Source organism: Condylostylus longicornis, unplaced genomic scaffold (genome assembly GCF_029603195.1).
Source record: "Condylostylus longicornis isolate FDR11 unplaced genomic scaffold, ASM2960319v2 ptg000463l, whole genome shotgun sequence".
Classification (NCBI taxonomy): Eukaryota; Metazoa; Arthropoda; class Insecta; order Diptera; family Dolichopodidae; genus Condylostylus; species Condylostylus longicornis.
This window is the reverse complement of record NW_026578421.1, coordinates 1-19503: the sequence shown is the minus strand read 5'-3', so window position 1 is coordinate 19503 and position 19503 is coordinate 1. Positions and strand designations below refer to the sequence as shown.

General features: G+C 34.0%; 36 non-coding genes across 36 annotated transcripts; all 36 read left to right on the top strand.

Moving 5' to 3' along the window:
* Window positions 1–421: 421 nt before the first annotated feature.
* Trnat-agu (transfer RNA threonine (anticodon AGU)) lies at window positions 422–494 on the top strand. The gene has a single exon. It is a non-coding gene; the product is annotated as a tRNA-Thr (tRNA).
* A 172-nt stretch (window positions 495–666) lies between these two features.
* Window positions 667–739, top strand: Trnat-agu (transfer RNA threonine (anticodon AGU)). Its single transcript has one exon. It is a non-coding gene; the product is annotated as a tRNA-Thr (tRNA).
* Window positions 740–911: 172 nt separating this feature from the next.
* Trnat-agu (transfer RNA threonine (anticodon AGU)) lies at window positions 912–984 on the top strand. The gene has a single exon. It is a non-coding gene; the product is annotated as a tRNA-Thr (tRNA).
* Window positions 985–1401: 417 nt separating this feature from the next.
* On the top strand, window positions 1402–1474 carry Trnat-agu (transfer RNA threonine (anticodon AGU)). Its single transcript has one exon. It is a non-coding gene; the product is annotated as a tRNA-Thr (tRNA).
* A 413-nt stretch (window positions 1475–1887) lies between these two features.
* Trnat-agu (transfer RNA threonine (anticodon AGU)) lies at window positions 1888–1960 on the top strand. The gene has a single exon. It is a non-coding gene; the product is annotated as a tRNA-Thr (tRNA).
* Window positions 1961–2132: 172 nt separating this feature from the next.
* Trnat-agu (transfer RNA threonine (anticodon AGU)) lies at window positions 2133–2205 on the top strand. Its single transcript has one exon. It is a non-coding gene; the product is annotated as a tRNA-Thr (tRNA).
* A 172-nt stretch (window positions 2206–2377) lies between these two features.
* Window positions 2378–2450, top strand: Trnat-agu (transfer RNA threonine (anticodon AGU)). Its single transcript has one exon. It is a non-coding gene; the product is annotated as a tRNA-Thr (tRNA).
* A 413-nt stretch (window positions 2451–2863) lies between these two features.
* Window positions 2864–2936, top strand: Trnat-agu (transfer RNA threonine (anticodon AGU)). The gene has a single exon. It is a non-coding gene; the product is annotated as a tRNA-Thr (tRNA).
* A 172-nt stretch (window positions 2937–3108) lies between these two features.
* Window positions 3109–3181, top strand: Trnat-agu (transfer RNA threonine (anticodon AGU)). The gene has a single exon. It is a non-coding gene; the product is annotated as a tRNA-Thr (tRNA).
* Window positions 3182–3353: 172 nt separating this feature from the next.
* Window positions 3354–3426, top strand: Trnat-agu (transfer RNA threonine (anticodon AGU)). The gene has a single exon. It is a non-coding gene; the product is annotated as a tRNA-Thr (tRNA).
* A 417-nt stretch (window positions 3427–3843) lies between these two features.
* Window positions 3844–3916, top strand: Trnat-agu (transfer RNA threonine (anticodon AGU)). The gene has a single exon. It is a non-coding gene; the product is annotated as a tRNA-Thr (tRNA).
* A 173-nt stretch (window positions 3917–4089) lies between these two features.
* On the top strand, window positions 4090–4162 carry Trnat-agu (transfer RNA threonine (anticodon AGU)). Its single transcript has one exon. It is a non-coding gene; the product is annotated as a tRNA-Thr (tRNA).
* A 659-nt stretch (window positions 4163–4821) lies between these two features.
* Trnat-agu (transfer RNA threonine (anticodon AGU)) lies at window positions 4822–4894 on the top strand. The gene has a single exon. It is a non-coding gene; the product is annotated as a tRNA-Thr (tRNA).
* Window positions 4895–5802: 908 nt separating this feature from the next.
* On the top strand, window positions 5803–5875 carry Trnat-agu (transfer RNA threonine (anticodon AGU)). Its single transcript has one exon. It is a non-coding gene; the product is annotated as a tRNA-Thr (tRNA).
* A 169-nt stretch (window positions 5876–6044) lies between these two features.
* Trnat-agu (transfer RNA threonine (anticodon AGU)) lies at window positions 6045–6117 on the top strand. Its single transcript has one exon. It is a non-coding gene; the product is annotated as a tRNA-Thr (tRNA).
* A 172-nt stretch (window positions 6118–6289) lies between these two features.
* Window positions 6290–6362, top strand: Trnat-agu (transfer RNA threonine (anticodon AGU)). The gene has a single exon. It is a non-coding gene; the product is annotated as a tRNA-Thr (tRNA).
* Window positions 6363–7269: 907 nt separating this feature from the next.
* On the top strand, window positions 7270–7342 carry Trnat-agu (transfer RNA threonine (anticodon AGU)). The gene has a single exon. It is a non-coding gene; the product is annotated as a tRNA-Thr (tRNA).
* A 173-nt stretch (window positions 7343–7515) lies between these two features.
* Trnat-agu (transfer RNA threonine (anticodon AGU)) lies at window positions 7516–7588 on the top strand. Its single transcript has one exon. It is a non-coding gene; the product is annotated as a tRNA-Thr (tRNA).
* Window positions 7589–8496: 908 nt separating this feature from the next.
* Window positions 8497–8569, top strand: Trnat-agu (transfer RNA threonine (anticodon AGU)). Its single transcript has one exon. It is a non-coding gene; the product is annotated as a tRNA-Thr (tRNA).
* A 172-nt stretch (window positions 8570–8741) lies between these two features.
* On the top strand, window positions 8742–8814 carry Trnat-agu (transfer RNA threonine (anticodon AGU)). The gene has a single exon. It is a non-coding gene; the product is annotated as a tRNA-Thr (tRNA).
* A 417-nt stretch (window positions 8815–9231) lies between these two features.
* On the top strand, window positions 9232–9304 carry Trnat-agu (transfer RNA threonine (anticodon AGU)). The gene has a single exon. It is a non-coding gene; the product is annotated as a tRNA-Thr (tRNA).
* A 172-nt stretch (window positions 9305–9476) lies between these two features.
* Window positions 9477–9549, top strand: Trnat-agu (transfer RNA threonine (anticodon AGU)). Its single transcript has one exon. It is a non-coding gene; the product is annotated as a tRNA-Thr (tRNA).
* A 659-nt stretch (window positions 9550–10208) lies between these two features.
* Window positions 10209–10281, top strand: Trnat-agu (transfer RNA threonine (anticodon AGU)). The gene has a single exon. It is a non-coding gene; the product is annotated as a tRNA-Thr (tRNA).
* A 417-nt stretch (window positions 10282–10698) lies between these two features.
* Trnat-agu (transfer RNA threonine (anticodon AGU)) lies at window positions 10699–10771 on the top strand. Its single transcript has one exon. It is a non-coding gene; the product is annotated as a tRNA-Thr (tRNA).
* Window positions 10772–11429: 658 nt separating this feature from the next.
* Trnat-agu (transfer RNA threonine (anticodon AGU)) lies at window positions 11430–11502 on the top strand. The gene has a single exon. It is a non-coding gene; the product is annotated as a tRNA-Thr (tRNA).
* A 417-nt stretch (window positions 11503–11919) lies between these two features.
* Window positions 11920–11992, top strand: Trnat-agu (transfer RNA threonine (anticodon AGU)). The gene has a single exon. It is a non-coding gene; the product is annotated as a tRNA-Thr (tRNA).
* A 662-nt stretch (window positions 11993–12654) lies between these two features.
* Trnat-agu (transfer RNA threonine (anticodon AGU)) lies at window positions 12655–12727 on the top strand. Its single transcript has one exon. It is a non-coding gene; the product is annotated as a tRNA-Thr (tRNA).
* Window positions 12728–13633: 906 nt separating this feature from the next.
* Trnat-agu (transfer RNA threonine (anticodon AGU)) lies at window positions 13634–13706 on the top strand. The gene has a single exon. It is a non-coding gene; the product is annotated as a tRNA-Thr (tRNA).
* Window positions 13707–14366: 660 nt separating this feature from the next.
* Window positions 14367–14439, top strand: Trnat-agu (transfer RNA threonine (anticodon AGU)). The gene has a single exon. It is a non-coding gene; the product is annotated as a tRNA-Thr (tRNA).
* A 659-nt stretch (window positions 14440–15098) lies between these two features.
* Window positions 15099–15171, top strand: Trnat-agu (transfer RNA threonine (anticodon AGU)). The gene has a single exon. It is a non-coding gene; the product is annotated as a tRNA-Thr (tRNA).
* Window positions 15172–15342: 171 nt separating this feature from the next.
* Window positions 15343–15415, top strand: Trnat-agu (transfer RNA threonine (anticodon AGU)). Its single transcript has one exon. It is a non-coding gene; the product is annotated as a tRNA-Thr (tRNA).
* Window positions 15416–16075: 660 nt separating this feature from the next.
* On the top strand, window positions 16076–16148 carry Trnat-agu (transfer RNA threonine (anticodon AGU)). Its single transcript has one exon. It is a non-coding gene; the product is annotated as a tRNA-Thr (tRNA).
* Window positions 16149–16566: 418 nt separating this feature from the next.
* On the top strand, window positions 16567–16639 carry Trnat-agu (transfer RNA threonine (anticodon AGU)). Its single transcript has one exon. It is a non-coding gene; the product is annotated as a tRNA-Thr (tRNA).
* Window positions 16640–17301: 662 nt separating this feature from the next.
* On the top strand, window positions 17302–17374 carry Trnat-agu (transfer RNA threonine (anticodon AGU)). The gene has a single exon. It is a non-coding gene; the product is annotated as a tRNA-Thr (tRNA).
* Window positions 17375–17543: 169 nt separating this feature from the next.
* Trnat-agu (transfer RNA threonine (anticodon AGU)) lies at window positions 17544–17616 on the top strand. Its single transcript has one exon. It is a non-coding gene; the product is annotated as a tRNA-Thr (tRNA).
* A 427-nt stretch (window positions 17617–18043) lies between these two features.
* Trnat-agu (transfer RNA threonine (anticodon AGU)) lies at window positions 18044–18116 on the top strand. Its single transcript has one exon. It is a non-coding gene; the product is annotated as a tRNA-Thr (tRNA).
* Window positions 18117–19503: the final 1387 nt, after the last annotated feature.

Sequence of the window (19503 nt, the reverse complement as noted above, 5' to 3'; positions counted from 1 at the left end):
GGCTTTTTATTACACTCACTACTACTATTTTCGAACAAGGTAAAATGTGTTATCAGGAATCAAAAATTGTTTGCTCCCACCGAAGCAAAAATCAACGACAATTTGTTTTTTACGAAGCAAATTCTCGAATTATCAAAGAATTGATAACGTTTAATGAACTAAAAGAATATTTTGTTGCCTTTTTAGCTTAGATGGTAGAGCGTTCGCTTAGTAAGCGAAAGGTTACTGGTTCGATTCCGGTAGAAGGCTTCTTATTACACTCACTACTACTATTTTCGAACAAGGTAAAATGTGTTATCAGGAATCAAAAATTGTTTGCTCCCACCGAAGCAAAAATCAACGACAATTTGTTTTTTACGAAGCAAATTCTCGAATTATCAAAGAATTGATAACGTTTAATGAACTAAAAGAATATTTTGTTGCCTTTTTAGCTTAGATGGTAGAGCGTTCGCTTAGTAAGCGAAAGGTCACTGGTTCGATTCCGGTAGAAGGCTTTTTATTACACTCACTACTACTATTTTCGAACAAGGTAAAATGTGTTATCAGGAATCAAAAATTGTTTGCTCCCATCGAAGCAAAAATCAATGACAATTTGTTTTTTACGAAGCAAATTCTCGAATTATCAAAGAATTGATAACGTTTAATGAACTAGAAGAATATTTTGTTGCCTTCTTAGCTTAGATGGTAGAGCGTTCGCTTAGTAAGCGAAAGGTCACTGGTTCGATTCCGGTAGAAGGCTTTTTATTACACTCACTACTACTATTTTCGAACAAGGTAAAATGTGTTATCAGGAATCAAAAATTGTTTGCTCCCACCGAAGCAAAAATCAACGACAATTTGTTTTTTACGAAGCAAATTCTCGAATTATCAAAGAATTGATAACGTTTAATGAACTAAAAGAATATTTTGTTGCCTTTTTAGCTTAGATGGTAGAGCGTTCGCTTAGTAAGCGAAAGGTCACTGGTTCGATTCCGGTAGAAGGCTTCTTATTACACTCACTACTACTATTTTCGAACAAGGTAAAATGTGTTATCAGGAATCAAAAATTGTTTGCTCCCACCGAAGCAAAAATCAACGACAATTTGTTTTTTACGAAGCAAATTCTCGAATTATCAAAGAATTGATAACGTTTAATGAACTAAAAGAATATTTTGTTGCCTTTTTAGCTTAGATGGTAGAGCGTTCGCTTAGTAAGCGAAAGGTCACTGGTTCGATTCCGATAGAAGGCTTTTTATTACACTCACTACTACTATTTTCGAACAAGGTAAAATGTGTTATCAGGAATCAAAAATTGTTTGCTCCCATCGAAGCAAAAATCAATGACAATTTGTTTTTTACGAAGCAAATTCTCGAATTATCAAAGAATTGATAACGTTTAATGAACTAGAAGAATATTTTGTTGCCTTCTTAGCTTAGATGGTAGAGCGTTCGCTTAGTAAGCGAAAGGTCACTGGTTCGATTCCGGTAGAAGGCTTTTTATTACACTCACTACTACTATTTTCGAACAAGGTAAAATGTGTTATCAGGAATCAAAAATTGTTTGCTCCCACCGAAGCAAAAATCAACGACAATTTGTTTTTTACGAAGCAAATTCTCGAATTATCAAAGAATTGATAACGTTTAATGAACTAAAAGAATATTTTGTTGCCTTTTTAGCTTAGATGGTAGAGCGTTCGCTTAGTAAGCGAAAGGTCACTGGTTTGATTCCGATAGAAGGCTTTTTATTACACTCACTACTACTATTTTCGAACAAGGTAAAATGTGTTATCAGGAAAAATTGTTTGCTCCCATCGAAGCAAAAATCAATGACAATTTGTTTTTTACGAAGCAAATTCTCGAATTATCAAAGAATTGATAACGTTTAATGAACTAGAAGAATATTTTGTTGCCTTCTTAGCTTAGATGGTAGAGTGTTCGCTTAGTAAGCGAAAGGTCACTGGTTCGATTCCGGTAGAAGGCTTTTTATTACACTCACTACTACTATTTTCGAACAAGGTAAAATGTGTTATCAGGAATCAAAAATTGTTTGCTCCCACCGAAGCAAAAATCAACGACAATTTGTTTTTTACGAAGCAAATTCTCGAATTATCAAAAAATTGATAACGTTTAATGAACTAAAAGAATATTTTGTTGCCTTCTTAGCTTAGATGGTAGAGTGTTCGCTTAGTAAGCGAAAGGTCACTGGTTCGATTCCGGTAGAAGGCTTTTTATTACACTCACTACTACTATTTTCGAACAAGGTAAAATGTGTTATCAGGAATCAAAAATTGTTTGCTCCCATCGAAGCAAAAATCAATGACAATTTGTTTTTTACGAAGCAAATTCTCGAATTATCAAAGAATTGATAACGTTTAATGAACTAGAAGAATATTTTGTTGCCTTCTTAGCTTAGATGGTAGAGCGTTCGCTTAGTAAGCGAAAGGTCACTGGTTCGATTCCGGTAGAAGGCTTTTTATTACACTCACTACTACTATTTTCGAACAAGGTAAAATGTGTTATCAGGAATCAAAAATTGTTTGCTCCCACCGAAGCAAAAATCAACGACAATTTGTTTTTTACGAAGCAAATTCTCGAATTATCAAAGAATTGATAACGTTTAATGAACTAAAAGAATATTTTGTTGCCTTTTTAGCTTAGATGGTAGAGCGTTCGCTTAGTAAGCGAAAGGTCACTGGTTCGATTCCGATAGAAGGCTTTTTATTACACTCACTACTACTATTTTCGAACAAGGTAAAATGTGTTATCAGGAAAAATTGTTTGCTCCCATCGAAGCAAAAATCAATGACAATTTGTTTTTTACGAAGCAAATTCTCGAATTATCAAAGAATTGATAACGTTTAATGAACTAGAAGAATATTTTGTTGCCTTCTTAGCTTAGATGGTAGAGCGTTCGCTTAGTAAGCGAAAGGTCACTGGTTCGATTCCGGTAGAAGGCTTTTTATTACACTCACTACTACTATTTTCGAACAAGGTAAAATGTGTTATCAGGAATCAAAAATTGTTTGCTCCCACCGAAGCAAAAATCAACGACAATTTGTTTTTTACGAAGCAAATTCTCGAATTATCAAAAAATTGATAACGTTTAATGAACTAAAAGAATATTTTGTTGCCTTCTTAGCTTAGATGGTAGAGCGTTCGCTTAGTAAGCGAAAGGTCACTGGTTCGATTCCGGTAGAAGGCTTTTTATTACACTCACTACTACTATTTTCGAACAAGGTAAAATGTGTTATCAGGAATCAAAAATTGTTTGCTCCCATCGAAGCAAAAATCAATGACAATTTGTTTTTTACGAAGCAAATTCTCGAATTATCAAAGAATTGATAACGTTTAATGAACTAGAAGAATATTTTGTTGCCTTCTTAGCTTAGATGGTAGAGCGTTCGCTTAGTAAGCGAAAGGTCACTGGTTCGATTCCGGTAGAAGGCTTTTTATTACACTCACTACTACTATTTTCGAACAAGGTAAAATGTGTTATCAGGAATCAAAAATTGTTTGCTCCCACCGAAGCAAAAATCAACGACAATTTGTTTTTTACGAAGCAAATTCTCGAATTATCAAAGAATTGATAACGTTTAATGAACTAAAAGAATATTTTGTTGCCTTTTTAGCTTAGATGGTAGAGTGTTCGCTTAGTAAGCGAAAGGTCACTGGTTCGATTCCGGTAGAAGGCTTCTTATTACACTCACTACTACTATTTTCGAACAAGGTAAAATGTGTTATCAGGAATCAAAAATTGTTTGCTCCCACCGAAGCAAAAATCAACGACAATTTGTTTTTTACGAAGCAAATTCTCGAATTATCAAAGAATTGATAACGTTTAATGAACTAAAAGAATATTTTGTTGCCTTTTTAGCTTAGATGGTAGAGCGTTCGCTTAGTAAGCGAAAGGTCACTGGTTCGATTCCGGTAGAAGGCTTTTTATTACACTCACTACTACTATTTTCGAACAAGGTAAAATGTGTTATCAGGAATCAAAAATTGTTTGCTCCCATCGAAGCAAAAATCAATGACAATTTGTTTTTTTACGAAGCAAATTCTCGAATTATCAAAGAATTGATAACGTTTAATGAACTAGAAGAATATTTTGTTGCCTTCTTAGCTTAGATGGTAGAGCGTTCGCTTAGTAAGCGAAAGGTCACTGGTTCGATTCCGGTAGAAGGCTTTTTATTACACTAACTACTACTATTTTCGAACAAGGTAAAATGTGTTATCAGGAATCAAAAATTGTTTGCTCCCACCGAAGCAAAAATCAACGACAATTTGTTTTTTACGAAGCAAATTCTCGAATTATCAAAGAATTGATAACGTTTAATGAACTAAAAGAATATTTTGTTGTCTTTTTAGCTTAGATGGTAGAGCGTTCGCTTAGTAAGCGAAAGGTCACTGGTTCGATTCCGGTAGAAGGCTTCTTATTACACTCACTACTACTATTTTCGAACAAGGTAAAAATGTGTTATCAGGAATCAAAAATTGTTTGCTCCCACCGAAGCAAAAATCAACGACAATTTGTTTTTTACGAAGCAAATTCTCGAATTATCAAAGAATTGATAACGTTTAATGAACTAAAAGAATATTTTGTTGCCTTTTTAGCTTAGATGGTAGAGCGTTCGCTTAGTAAGCGAAAGGTCACTGGTTCGATTCCGATAGAAGGCTTTTTATTACACTCACTACTACTATTTTCGAACAAGGTAAAATGTGTTATCAGGAAAAATTGTTTGCTCCCATCGAAGCAAAAATCAATGACAATTTGTTTTTTATGAAGCAAATTCTCGAATTATCAAAGAATTGATAACGTTTAATGAACTAGAAGAATATTTTGTTGCCTTCTTAGCTTAGATGGTAGAGCGTTCGCTTAGTAAGCGAAAGGTCACTGGTTCGATTCCGGTAGAAGGCTTTTTATTACACTCACTACTACTATTTTCGAACAAGGTAAAATGTGTTATCAGGAATCAAAAATTGTTTGCTCCCACCGAAGCAAAAATCAACGACAATTTGTTTTTTACGAAGCAAATTCTCGAATTATCAAAGAATTGATAACGTTTAATGAACTAAAAGAATATTTTGTTGCCTTTTTAGCTTAGATGGTAGAGCGTTCGCTCAGTAAGCGAAAGGTCACTGGTTCGATTCCGGTAGAAGGCTTTTTATTACACTCACTACTACTATTTTCGAACAAGGTAAAATGTGTTATCAGGAATCAAAAATTGTTTGCTCCCACCGAAGCAAAAATCAACGACAATTTGTTTTTTTACGAAGCAAATTCTCGAATTATCAAAGAATTGATAACGTTTAATGAACTAAAAGAATATTTTGTTGCCTTTTTAGCTTAGATGGTAGAGTGTTCGCTTAGTAAGCGAAAGGTCACTGGTTCGATTCCGGTAGAAGGCTTTTTATTACACTCACTACTACTATTTTCGAACAAGGTAAAATGTGTTATCAGGAATCAAAAATTGTTTGCTCCCACCGAAGCAAAAATCAACGACAATTTGTTTTTTACGAAGCAAATTCTCGAATTATCAAAGAATTGATAACGTTTAATGAACTAAAAGAATATTTTGTTGCCTTTTTAGCTTAGATGGTAGAGTGTTCGCTTAGTAAGCGAAAGGTCACTGGTTCGATTCCGGTAGAAGGCTTTTTATTACACTCACTACTACTATTTTCGAACAAGGTAAAATGTGTTATCAGGAATCAAAAATTATTTGCTCCCACCGAAGCAAAAATCAACGACAATTTGTTTTTTACGAAGCAAATTCTCGAATTATCAAAGAATTGATAACGTTTAATGAACTAAAAGAATATTTTGTTGCCTTTTTAGCTTAGATGGTAGAGCGTTCGCTTAGTAAGCGAAAGGTTACTGGTTCGATTCCGGTAGAAGGCTTTTTATTACACTCACTACTACTATTTTCGAACAAGGTAAAATGTGTTATCAGGAATCAAAAATTGTTTGCTCCCACCGAAGCAAAAATCAACAATTTGTTTTTTACGAAGCAAATTCTGGAATTATCAAAAAATTGATAACGTTTAATGAACTAAAAGAATATTTTGTTGCCTTCTTAGCTTAGATGGTAGAGCGTTCGCTTAGTAAGCGAAAGGTCACTGGTTCGATTCCGGTAGAAGGCTTTTTATTACACTCACTACTACTATTTTCGAACAAGGTAAAATGTGTTATCAGGAATCAAAAATTGTTTGCTCCCATCGAAGCAAAAATCAATGACAATTTGTTTTTTACGAAGCAAATTCTCGAATTATCAAAGAATTGATAACGTTTAATGAACTAGAAGAATATTTTGTTGCCTTCTTAGCTTAGATGGTAGAGCGTTCGCTTAGTAAGCGAAAGGTCACTGGTTCGATTCCGGTAGAAGGCTTTTTATTACACTCACTACTACTATTTTCGAACAAGGTAAAATGTGTTATCAGGAATCAAAAATTGTTTGCTCCCACCGAAGCAAAAATCAACGACAATTTGTTTTTTACGAAGCAAATTCTCGAATTATCAAAGAATTGATAACGTTGAATGAACTAAAAGAATATTTTGTTGCCTTTTTAGCTTAGATGGTAGAGCGTTCGCTCAGTAAGCGAAAGGTCACTGGTTCGATTCCGGTAGAAGGCTTTTTATTACACTCACTACTACTATTTTCGAACAAGGTAAAATGTGTTATCAGGAATCAAAAATTGTTTGCTCCCACCGAAGCAAAAATCAACGACAATTTGTTTTTTACGAAGCAAATTCTCGAATTATCAAAGAATTGATAACGTTGAATGAACTAAAAGAATATTTTGTTGTCTTTTTAGCTTAGATGGTAGAGCGTTCGCTCAGTAAGCGAAAGGTCACTGGTTCGATTCCGGTAGAAGGCTTTTTATTACACTCACTACTACTATTTTCGAACAAGGTAAAATGTGTTATCAGGAATCAAAAATTGTTTGCTCCCACCGAAGCAAAAATCAACGACAATTTGTTTTTTACGAAGCAAATTCTCGAATTATCAAAGAATTGATAACGTTTAATGAACTAAAAGAATATTTTGTTGCCTTTTTAGCTTAGATGGTAGAGTGTTCGCTTAGTAAGCGAAAGGTCACTGGTTCGATTCCGGTAGAAGGCTTTTTATTACACTCACTACTACTATTTTCGAACAAGGTAAAATGTGTTATCAGGAATCAAAAATTGTTTGCTCCCATCGAAGCAAAAATCAATGACAATTTGTTTTTTACGAAGCAAATTCTCGAATTATCAAAGAATTGATAACGTTTAATGAACTAGAAGAATATTTTGTTGCCTTTTTAGCTTAGATGGTAGAGCGTTCGCTTAGTAAGCGAAAGGTCACTGGTTCGATTCCGGTAGAAGGCTTTTTATTACACTCACTACTACTATTTTCGAACAAGGTAAAATGTGTTATCAGGAATCAAAAATTGTTTGCTCCCATCGAAGCAAAAATCAATGACAATTTGTTTTTTTACGAAGCAAATTCTCGAATTATCAAAGAATTGATAACGTTTAATGAACTAGAAGAATATTTTGTTGCCTTCTTAGCTTAGATGGTAGAGCGTTCGCTTAGTAAGCGAAAGGTCACTGGTTCGATTCCGGTAGAAGGCTTTTTATTACACTCACTACTACTATTTTCGAACAAGGTAAAATGTGTTATCAGGAATCAAAAATTGTTTGCTCCCACCGAAGCAAAAAATCAACGACAATTTGTTTTTTACGAAGCAAATTCTCGAATTATCAAAGAATTGATAACGTTTAATGAACTAAAAGAATATTTTGTTGCCTTTTTAGCTTAGATGGTAGAGCGTTCGCTCAGTAAGCGAAAGGTTACTGGTTCGATTCCGGTAGAAGGCTTTTTATTACACTCACTACTACTATTTTCGAACAAGGTAAAATGTGTTATCAGGAATCAAAAATTGTTTGCTCCCACCGAAGCAAAAATCAACGACAATTTGTTTTTTACGAAGCAAATTCTCGAATTATCAAAGAATTGATAACGTTGAATGAACTAAAAGAATATTTTGTTGCCTTTTTAGCTTAGATGGTAGAGCGTTCGCTCAGTAAGCGAAAGGTCACTGGTTCGATTCCGGTAGAAGGCTTTTTATTACACTCACTACTACTATTTTCGAACAAGGTAAAATGTGTTATCAGGAATCAAAAATTGTTTGCTCCCACCGAAGCAAAAATCAACGACAATTTGTTTTTTACGAAGCAAATTCTCGAATTATCAAAGAATTGATAACGTTTAATGAACTAAAAGAATATTTTGTTGCCTTTTTAGCTTAGATGGTAGAGTGTTCGCTTAGTAAGCGAAAGGTCACTGGTTCGATTCCGGTAGAAGGCTTTTTATTACACTCACTACTACTATTTTCGAACAAGGTAAAATGTGTTATCAGGAATCAAAAATTGTTTGCTCCCATCGAAGCAAAAATCAATGACAATTTGTTTTTTACGAAGCAAATTCTCGAATTATCAAAGAATTGATAACGTTTAATGAACTAGAAGAATATTTTGTTGCCTTTTTAGCTTAGATGGTAGAGCGTTCGCTTAGTAAGCGAAAGGTCACTGGTTCGATTCCGGTAGAAGGCTTTTTATTACACTCACTACTACTATTTTCGAACAAGGTAAAATGTGTTATCAGGAGTCAAAAATTGTTTGCTCCCATCGAAGCAAAAATCAATGACAATTTGTTTTTTACGAAGTAAATTCTCGAATTATCAAAGAATTGATAACGTTTAATGAACTAGAAGAATATTTTGTTGCCTTCTTAGCTTAGATGGTAGAGCGTTCGCTTAGTAAGCGAAAGGTCACTGGTTCGATTCCGGTAGAAGGCTTTTTATTACACTCACTACTACTATTTTCGAACAAGGTAAAATGTGTTATCAGGAATCAAAAATTGTTTGCTCCCACCGAAGCAAAAATCAACGACAATTTGTTTTTTACGAAGCAAATTCTCGAATTATCAAAGAATTGATAACGTTTAATGAACTAAAAGAATATTTTGTTGCCTTTTTAGCTTAGATGGTAGAGCGTTCGCTCAGTAAGCGAAAGGTCACTGGTTCGATTCCGGTAGAAGGCTTTTTATTACACTCACTACTACTATTTTCGAACAAGGTAAAATGTGTTATCAGGAATCAAAAATTGTTTGCTCCCATCGAAGCAAAAATCAATGACAATTTGTTTTTTACGAAGCAAATTCTCGAATTATCAAAGAATTGATAACGTTTAATGAACTAGAAGAATATTTTGTTGCCTTTTTAGCTTAGATGGTAGAGCGTTCGCTTAGTAAGCGAAAGGTCACTGGTTCGATTCCGGTAGAAGGCTTTTTATTACACTCACTACTACTATTTTCGAACAAGGTAAAATGTGTTATCAGGAGTCAAAAATTGTTTGCTCCCATCGAAGCAAAAATCAATGACAATTTGTTTTTTACGAAGTAAATTCTCGAATTATCAAAGAATTGATAACGTTTAATGAACTAGAAGAATATTTTGTTGCCTTCTTAGCTTAGATGGTAGAGCGTTCGCTTAGTAAGCGAAAGGTCACTGGTTCGATTCCGGTAGAAGGCTTTTTATTACACTCACTACTACTATTTTCGAACAAGGTAAAATGTGTTATCAGGAATCAAAAATTGTTTGCTCCCACCGAAGCAAAAATCAACGACAATTTGTTTTTTACGAAGCAAATTCTCGAATTATCAAAGAATTGATAACGTTTAATGAACTAAAAGAATATTTTGTTGCCTTTTTAGCTTAGATGGTAGAGCGTTCGCTCAGTAAGCGAAAGGTCACTGGTTCGATTCCGGTAGAAGGCTTTTTATTACACTCACTACTACTATTTTCGAACAAGGTAAAATGTGTTATCAGGAATCAAAAATTGTTTGCTCCCACCGAAGCAAAAATCAACGACAATTTGTTTTTTACGAAGCAAATTCTCGAATTATCAAAGAATTGATAACGTTTAATGAACTAAAAGAATATTTTGTTGCCTTTTTAGCTTAGATGGTAGAGCGTTCGCTTAGTAAGCGAAAGGTTACTGGTTCGATTCCGGTAGAAGGTTTTTTATTACACTCACTACTACTATTTTCGAACAAGGTAAAATGTGTTATCAGGAATCAAAAATTGTTTGCTCCCACCGAAGCAAAAATCAACAATTTGTTTTTTACGAAGCAAATTCTCGAATTATCAAAAAATTGATAACGTTTAATGAACTAAAAGAATATTTTGTTGCCTTTTTAGCTTAGATGGTAGAGCGTTCGCTTAGTAAGCGAAAGGTCACTGGTTCGATTCCGGTAGAAGGCTTTTTATTACACTCACTACTACTATTTTCGAACAAGGTAAAATGTGTTATCAGGAATCAAAAATTGTTTGCTCCCACCGAAGCAAAAATCAACGACAATTTGTTTTTTACGAAGCAAATTCTCGAATTATCAAAGAATTGATAACGTTTAATGAACTAAAAGAATATTTTGTTGCCTTTTTAGCTTAGATGGTAGAGCGTTCGCTCAGTAAGCGAAAGGTCACTGGTTCGATTCCGGTAGAAGGCTTTTTATTACACTCACTACTACTATTTTCGAACAAGGTAAAATGTGTTATCAGGAATCAAAAATTGTTTGCTCCCACCGAAGCAAAAATCAACGACAATTTGTTTTTTACGAAGCAAATTCTCGAATTATCAAAGAATTGATAACGTTTAATGAACTAAAAGAATATTTTGTTGCCTTTTTAGCTTAGATGGTAGAGCGTTCGCTTAGTAAGCGAAAGGTTACTGGTTCGATTCCGGTAGAAGGCTTTTTATTACACTCACTACTACTATTTTCGAACAAGGTAAAATGTGTTATCAGGAATCAAAAATTGTTTGCTCCCACCGAAGCAAAAATCAACGACAATTTGTTTTTTACGAAGCAAATTCTCGAATTATCAAAGAATTGATAACGTTTAATGAACTAAAAGAATATTTTGTTGCCTTTTTAGCTTAGATGGTAGAGTGTTCGCTTAGTAAGCGAAAGGTCACTGGTTCGATTCCGGTAGAAGGCTTTTTATTACACTCACTACTACTATTTTCGAACAAGGTAAAATGTGTTATCAGGAATCAAAAATTGTTTGCTCCACCGAAGCAAAAATCAACGACAATTTGTTTTTTACGAAGCAAATTCTCGAATTATCAAAGAATTGATAACGTTTAATGAACTAAAAGAATATTTTGTTGCCTTTTTAGCTTAGATGGTAGAGCGTTCGCTTAGTGAGCGAAAGGTTACTGGTTCGATTCCGGTAGAAGGCTTTTTATTACACTCACTACTACTATTTTCGAACAAGGTAAAATGTGTTATCAGGAATCAAAAATTGTTTGCTCCCACCGAAGCAAAAATCAACAATTTGTTTTTTACGAAGCAAATTCTCGAATTATCAAAAAATTGATAACGTTTAATGAACTAAAAGAATATTTTGTTGCCTTTTTAGCTTAGATGGTAGAGCGTTCGCTTAGTAAGCGAAAGGTCACTGGTTCGATTCCGGTAGAAGGCTTTTTATTACACTCACTACTACTATTTTCGAACAAGGTAAAATGTGTTATCAGGAATCAAAAATTGTTTGCTCCCACCGAAGCAAAAATCAACGACAATTTGTTTTTTACGAAGCAAATTCTCGAATTATCAAAGAATTGATAACGTTTAATGAACTAAAAGAATATTTTGTTGCCTTTTTAGCTTAGATGGTAGAGCGTTCGCTCAGTAAGCGAAAGGTCACTGGTTCGATTCCGGTAGAAGGCTTTTTATTACACTCACTACTACTATTTTCGAACAAGGTAAAATGTGTTATCAGGAATCAAAAATTGTTTGCTCCCACCGAAGCAAAAATCAACGACAATTTGTTTTTTACGAAGCAAATTCTCGAATTATCAAAGAATTGATAACGTTTAATGAACTAAAAGAATATTTTGTTGCCTTTTTAGCTTAGATGGTAGAGCGTTCGCTTAGTAAGCGAAAGGTTACTGGTTCGATTCCGGTAGAAGGCTTTTTATTACACTCACTACTACTATTTTCGAACAAGGTAAAATGTGTTATCAGGAATCAAAAATTGTTTGCTCCCACCGAAGCAAAAATCAACGACAATTTGTTTTTTACGAAGCAAATTCTCGAATTATCAAAGAATTGATAACGTTTAATGAACTAAAAGAATATTTTGTTGCCTTTTTAGCTTAGATGGTAGAGTGTTCGCTTAGTAAGCGAAAGGTCACTGGTTCGATTCCGGTAGAAGGCTTTTTATTACACTCACTACTACTATTTTCGAACAAGGTAAAATGTGTTATCAGGAATCAAAAATTGTTTGCTCCCATCGAAGCAAAAATCAATGACAATTTGTTTTTTACAAAGCAAATTCTCGAATTATCAAAGAATTGATAACGTTTAATGAACTAAAAGAATATTTTGTTGCCTTTTTAGCTTAGATGGTAGAGTGTTCGCTTAGTAAGCGAAAGGTCACTGGTTCGATTCCGGTAGAAGGCTTTTTATTACACTCACTACTACTATTTTCGAACAAGGTAAAATGTGTTATCAGGAATCAAAAATTGTTTGCTCCCACCGAAGCAAAAATCAACGACAATTTGTTTTTTACGAAGCAAATTCTCGAATTATCAAAGAATTGATAACGTTTAATGAACTAAAAGAATATTTTGTTGCCTTTTTAGCTTAGATGGTAGAGCGTTCGCTTAGTAAGCGAAAGGTTACTGGTTCGATTCCGGTAGAAGGCTTTTTATTACACTCACTACTACTATTTTCGAACAAGGTAAAATGTGTTATCAGGAATCAAAAATTGTTTGCTCCCACCGAAGCAAAAATCAACAATTTGTTTTTTACGAAGCAAATTCTCGAATTATCAAAAAATTGATAACGTTTAATGAACTAAAAGAATATTTTGTTGCCTTTTTAGCTTAGATGGTAGAGCGTTCGCTTAGTAAGCGAAAAGTCACTGGTTCGATTCCGGTAGAAGGCTTTTTATTACACTCACTACTACTATTTTCGAACAAGGTAAAATGTGTTATCAGGAATCAAAAATTGTTTGCTCCCACCGAAGCAAAAATCAACGACAATTTGTTTTTTACGAAGCAAATTCTCGAATTATCAAAGAATTGATAACGTTTAATGAACTAAAAGAATATTTTGTTGCCCTTTTTAGCTTAGATGGTAGAGCGTTCGCTTAGTAAGCGAAAGGTCACTGGTTCGATTCCGGTAGAAGGCTTTTTATTACACTCACTACTACTATTTTCGAACAAGGTAAAATGTGTTATCAGGAATCAAAAATTGTTTGCTCCCACCGAAGCAAAAATCAACGACAATTTGTTTTTTACGAAGCAAATTCTCGAATTATCAAAGAATTGATAACGTTTAATGAACTAAAAGAATATTTTGTTGCCTTTTTAGCTTAGATGGTAGAGCGTTCGCTCAGTAAGCGAAAGGTCACTGGTTCGATTCCGGTAGAAGGCTTTTTATTACACTCACTACTACTATTTTCGAACAAGGTAAAATGTGTTATCAGGAATCAAAAATTGTTTGCTCCCACCGAAGCAAAAATCAACGACAATTTGTTTTTTACGAAGCAAATTCTCGAATTATCAAAGAATTGATAACGTTTTAATGAACTAAAAGAATATTTTGTTGCCTTTTTAGCTTAGATGGTAGAGCGTTCGCTTAGTAAGCGAAAGGTTACTGGTTCGATTCCGGTAGAAGGCTTTTTATTACACTCACTACTACTATTTTCGAACAAGGTAAAATGTGTTATCAGGAATCAAAAATTGTTTGCTCCCACCGAAGCAAAAATCAACGACAATTTGTTTTTTACGAAGCAAATTCTCGAATTATCAAAGAATTGATAACGTTTAATGAACTAAAAGAATATTTTGTTGCCTTTTTAGCTTAGATGGTAGAGTGTTCGCTTAGTAAGCGAAAGGTCACTGGTTCGATTCCGGTAGAAGGCTTTTTATTACACTCACTACTACTATTTTCGAACAAGGTAAAATGTGTTATCAGGAATCAAAAATTGTTTGCTCCCATCGAAGCAAAAATCAATGACAATTTGTTTTTCAAAGCAAATTCTCGAATTATCAAAGAATTGATAACGTTTAATGAACTAAAAGAATATTTTGTTGCCTTTTTAGCTTAGATGGTAGAGTGTTCGCTTAGTAAGCGAAAGGTCACTGGTTCGATTCCGGTAGAAGGCTTTTTATTACACTCACTACTACTATTTTCGAACAAGGTAAAATGTGTTATCAGGAATCAAAAATTGTTTGCTCCCACCGAAGCAAAAATCAACGACAATTTGTTTTTTACGAAGCAAATTCTCGAATTATCAAAGAATTGATAACGTTTAATGAACTAAAAGAATATTTTGTTGCCTTTTTAGCTTAGATGGTAGAGCGTTCGCTTAGTAAGCGAAAGGTTACTGGTTCGATTCCGGTAGAAGGCTTTTTATTACACTCACTACTACTATTTTCGAACAAGGTAAAATGTGTTATCAGGAATCAAAAATTGTTTGCTCCCACCGAAGCAAAAATCAACAATTTGTTTTTTACGAAGCAAATTCTCGAATTATCAAAAAATTGATAACGTTTAATGAACTAAAAGAATATTTTGTTGCCTTTTTAGCTTAGATGGTAGAGCGTTCGCTTAGTAAGCGAAAAGTCACTGGTTCGATTCCGGTAGAAGGCTTTTTATTACACTCACTACTACTATTTTCGAACAAGGTAAAATGTGTTATCAGGAATCAAAAATTGTTTGCTCCCACCGAAGCAAAAATCAACGACAATTTGTTTTTTACGAAGCAAATTCTCGAATTATCAAAGAATTGATAACGTTTAATGAACTAAAAGAATATTTTGTTGCCTTTTTAGCTTAGATGGTAGAGCGTTCGCTCAGTAAGCGAAAGGTCACTGGTTCGATTCCGGTAGAAGGCTTTTTATTACACTCACTACTACTATTTTCGAACAAGGTAAAATGTGTTATCAGGAATCAAAAATTGTTTGCTCCCACCGAAGCAAAAATCAACGACAATTTGTTTTTTACGAAGCAAATTCTCGAATTATCAAAGAATTGATAACGTTTAATGAACTAAAAGAATATTTTGTTGCCTTTTTAGCTTAGATGGTAGAGCGTTCGCTTAGTAAGCGAAAGGTTACTGGTTCGATTCCGGTAGAAGGCTTTTTATTACACTCACTACTACTATTTCGAACAAGGTAAAATGTGTTATCAGGAATCAAAAATTGTTTGCTCCCACCGAAGCAAAAATCAACGACAATTTGTTTTTTACGAAGCAAATTCTCGAATTATCAAAGAATTGATAACGTTTAATGAACTAAAAGAATATTTTGTTGCCTTTTTAGCTTAGATGGTAGAGCGTTCGCTTAGTAAGCGAAAGGTTACTGGTTCGATTCCGGTAGAAGGCTTTTTATTACACTCACTACTACTATTTTCGAACAAGGTAAAATGTGTTATCAGGAATCAAAAATTGTTTGCTCCCACCGAAGCAAAAATCAACAATTTGTTTTTTACGAAGCAAATTCTCGAATTATCAAAAAATTGATAACGTTTAATGAACTAAAAGAATATTTTGTTGCCTTTTTAGCTTAGATGGTAGAGCGTTCGCTTAGTAAGCGAAAAGTCACTGGTTCGATTCCGGTAGAAGGCTTTTTATTACACTCACTACTACTATTTTCGAACAAGGTAAAATGTGTTATCAGGAATCAAAAATTGTTTGCTCCCACCGAAGCAAAAAATCAACGACAATTTGTTTTTTACGAAGCAAATTCTCGAATTATCAAAGAATTGATAACGTTTAATGAACTAAAAGAATATTTTGTTGCCTTTTTAGCTTAGATGGTAGAGCGTTCGCTCAGTAAGCGAAAGGTCACTGGTTCGATTCTGGTAGAAGGCTTTTTATTACACTCACTACTACTATTTTCGAACAAGGTAAAATGTGTTATCAGGAATCAAAAATTGTTTGCTCCCACCGAAGCAAAAATCAACGACAATTTGTTTTTTACGAAGCAAATTCTCGAATTATCAAAGAATTGATAACGTTTAATGAACTAAAAGAATATTTTGTTGCCTTTTTAGCTTAGATGGTAGAGCGTTCGCTTAGTAAGCGAAAGGTTACTGGTTCGATTCCGGTAGAAGGCTTTTTATTACACTCACTACTACTATTTTCGAACAAGGTAAAATGTGTTATCAGGAATCAAAAATTGTTTGCTCCCACCGAAGCAAAAATCAACGACAATTTGTTTTTTACGAAGCAAATTCTCGAATTATCAAAGAATTGATAACGTTTAATGAACTAAAAGAATATTTTGTTGCCTTTTTAGCTTAGATGGTAGAGTGTTCGCTTAGTAAGCGAAAGGTCACTGGTTCGATTCCGGTAGAAGGCTTTTTTATTACACTCACTACTACTATTTTCGAACAAGGTAAAATGTGTTATCAGGAATCAAAAATTGTTTGCTCCCATCGAAGCAAAAATCAATGACAATTTGTTTTTTACGAAGCAAATTCTCGAATTATCAAAGAATTGATAACGTTTAATGAACTAGAAGAATATTTTGTTGCCTTTTTAGCTTAGATGGTAGAGCGTTCGCTTAGTAAGCGAAAGGTCACTGGTTCGATTCCGGTAGAAGGCTTTTTATTACACTCACTACTACTATTTTCGAACAAGGTAAAATGTGTTATCAGGAATCAAAAATTGTTTGCTCCCACCGAAGCAAAAATCAACGACAATTTGTTTTTTACGAAGCAAATTCTCGAATTATCAAAGAATTGATAACGTTTAATGAACTAAAAGAATATTTTGTTGCCTTTTTAGCTTAGATGGTAGAGTGTTCGCTTAGTAAGCGAAAGGTCACTGGTTCGATTCCGGTAGAAGGCTTTTTATTACACTCACTACTACTATTTTCGAACAAGGTAAAATGTGTTATCAGGAATCAAAAATTGTTTGCTCCCACCGAAGCAAAAATCAACGACAATTTGTTTTTTACGAAGCAAATTCTCGAATTATCAAAGAATTGATAACGTTTAATGAACTAAAAGAATATTTTGTTGCCTTTTTAGCTTAGATGGTAGAGTGTTCGCTTAGTAAGCGAAAGGTCACTGGTTCGATTCCGGTAGAAGGCTTTTTATTACACTCACTACTACTATTTTCGAACAAGGTAAAATGTGTTATCAGGAATCAAAAATTATTTGCTCCCATCGAAGCAAAAATCAATGACAATTTGTTTTTTACGAAGCAAATTCTCGAATTATCAAAGAATTGATAACGTTTAATGAACTAGAAGAATATTTTGTTGCCTTTTTAGCTTAGATGGTAGAGCGTTCGCTTAGTAAGCGAAAGGTTACTGGTTCGATTCCGGTAGAAGGCTTTTTATTACACTCACTACTACTATTTTCGAACAAGGTAAAATGTGTTATCAGGAATCAAAAATTGTTTGCTCCCACCGAAGCAAAAATCAACAATTTGTTTTTTACGAAGCAAATTCTCGAATTATCAAAAAATTGATAACGTTTAATGAACTAAAAGAATATTTTGTTGCCTTTTTAGCTTAGATGGTAGAGCGTTCGCTTAGTAAGCGAAAGGTCACTGGTTCGATTCCGGTAGAAGGCTTTTTATTACACTCACTACTACTATTTTCGAACAAGGTAAAATGTGTTATCAGGAATCAAAAATTGTTTGCTCCCACCGAAGCAAAAATCAACGACAATTTGTTTTTTACGAAGCAAATTCTCGAATTATCAAAGAATTGATAACGTTTAATGAACTAAAAGAATATTTTGTTGCCTTTTTAGCTTAGATGGTAGAGCGTTCGCTCAGTAAGCGAAAGGTCACTGGTTCGATTCCGGTAGAAGGCTTTTTATTACACTCACTACTACTCACTACTACTATTTTCGAACAAGGTAAAATGTGTTATCAGGAATCAAAAATTGTTTGCTCCCACCGAAGCAAAAATCAACGACAATTTGTTTTTTACGAAGCAAATTCTCGAATTATCAAAGAATTGATAACGTTTAATGAACTAAAAGAATATTTTGTTGCCTTTTTAGCTTAGATGGTAGAGCGTTCGCTTAGTAAGCGAAAGGTTACTGGTTCGATTCCGGTAGAAGGCTTTTTATTACACTCACTACTACTATTTTCGAACAAGGTAAAATGTGTTATCAGGAATCAAAAATTGTTTGCTCCCACCGAAGCAAAAATCAACGACAATTTGTTTTTTTACGAAGCAAATTCTCGAATTATCAAAGAATTGATAACGTTTAATGAACTAAAAGAATATTTTGTTGCCTTTTTAGCTTAGATGGTAGAGTGTTCGCTTAGTAAGCGAAAAGGTCACTGGTTCGATTCCGGTAGAAGGCTTTTTATTACACTCACTACTACTATTTTCGAACAAGGTAAAATGTGTTATCAGGAATCAAAAATTGTTTGCTCCCATCGAAGCAAAAATCAACGACAATTTGTTTTTTACGAAGCAAATTCTCGAATTATCAAAGAATTGATAACGTTTAATGAACTAGAAGAATATTTTGTTGCCTTTTTAGCTTAGATGGTAGAGCTGTTCGCTTAGTAAGCGAAAGGTCACTGGTTCGATTCCGGTAGAAGGCTTTTTATTACACTCACTACTACTATTTTCGAACAAGGTAAAATGTGTTATCAGGAATCAAAAATTGTTTGCTCCCACCGAAGCAAAAATCAACGACAATTTGTTTTTTTACGAAGCAAATTCTCGAATTATCAAAGAATTGATAACGTTTAATGAACTAAAGAATATTTTGTTGCCTTTTTAGCTTAGATGGTAGAGTGTTCGCTTAGTAAGCGAAAGGTTCACTGGTTCGATTCCGGTAGAAGGCTTTTTATTACACTCACTACTACTATTTTCGAACAAGGTAAAATGTGTTATCAGGAATCAAAAATTGTTTGCTCCCATCGAAGCAAAAATCAACTGACAATTTGTTTTTTACGAAGCAAATTCTCGAATTATCAAAGAATTGATAACGTTTAATGAACTAGAAGAATATTTTGTTGCCTTTTTAGCTTAGATGGTAGAGCGTTTCGCTTAGTAAGCGAAAGGTTACTGGTTCGATTCCGGTAGAAGGCCTTTTTATTACACTCACTACTACTATTTTCGAACAAGGTAAAATGTGTTATCAGGAATCAAAAATTGTTTGCTCCCACCGAAGCAAAAATCAACGACAATTTGTTTTTTACGAAGCAAATTCTCGAATTATCAAAGAATTGATAACGTTTAATGAACTAAAAGAATATTTTGTTGCCTTTTTAGCTAGATGGTAGAGTGTTCGCTTAGTAAGCGAAAGGTCACTGGTTCGATTCCGGTAGAAAGGCTTTTTATTACACTCACTACTACCTATTTTCGAACAAGGTAAAATGTGTTATCAGGAATCAAAAATTGTTTGCTCCCACCGAAGCAAAAATCAACGACAATTTGTTTTTTACGAAGCAAATTCTCGAATTATCAAAGAATTGATAACGTTTAATGAA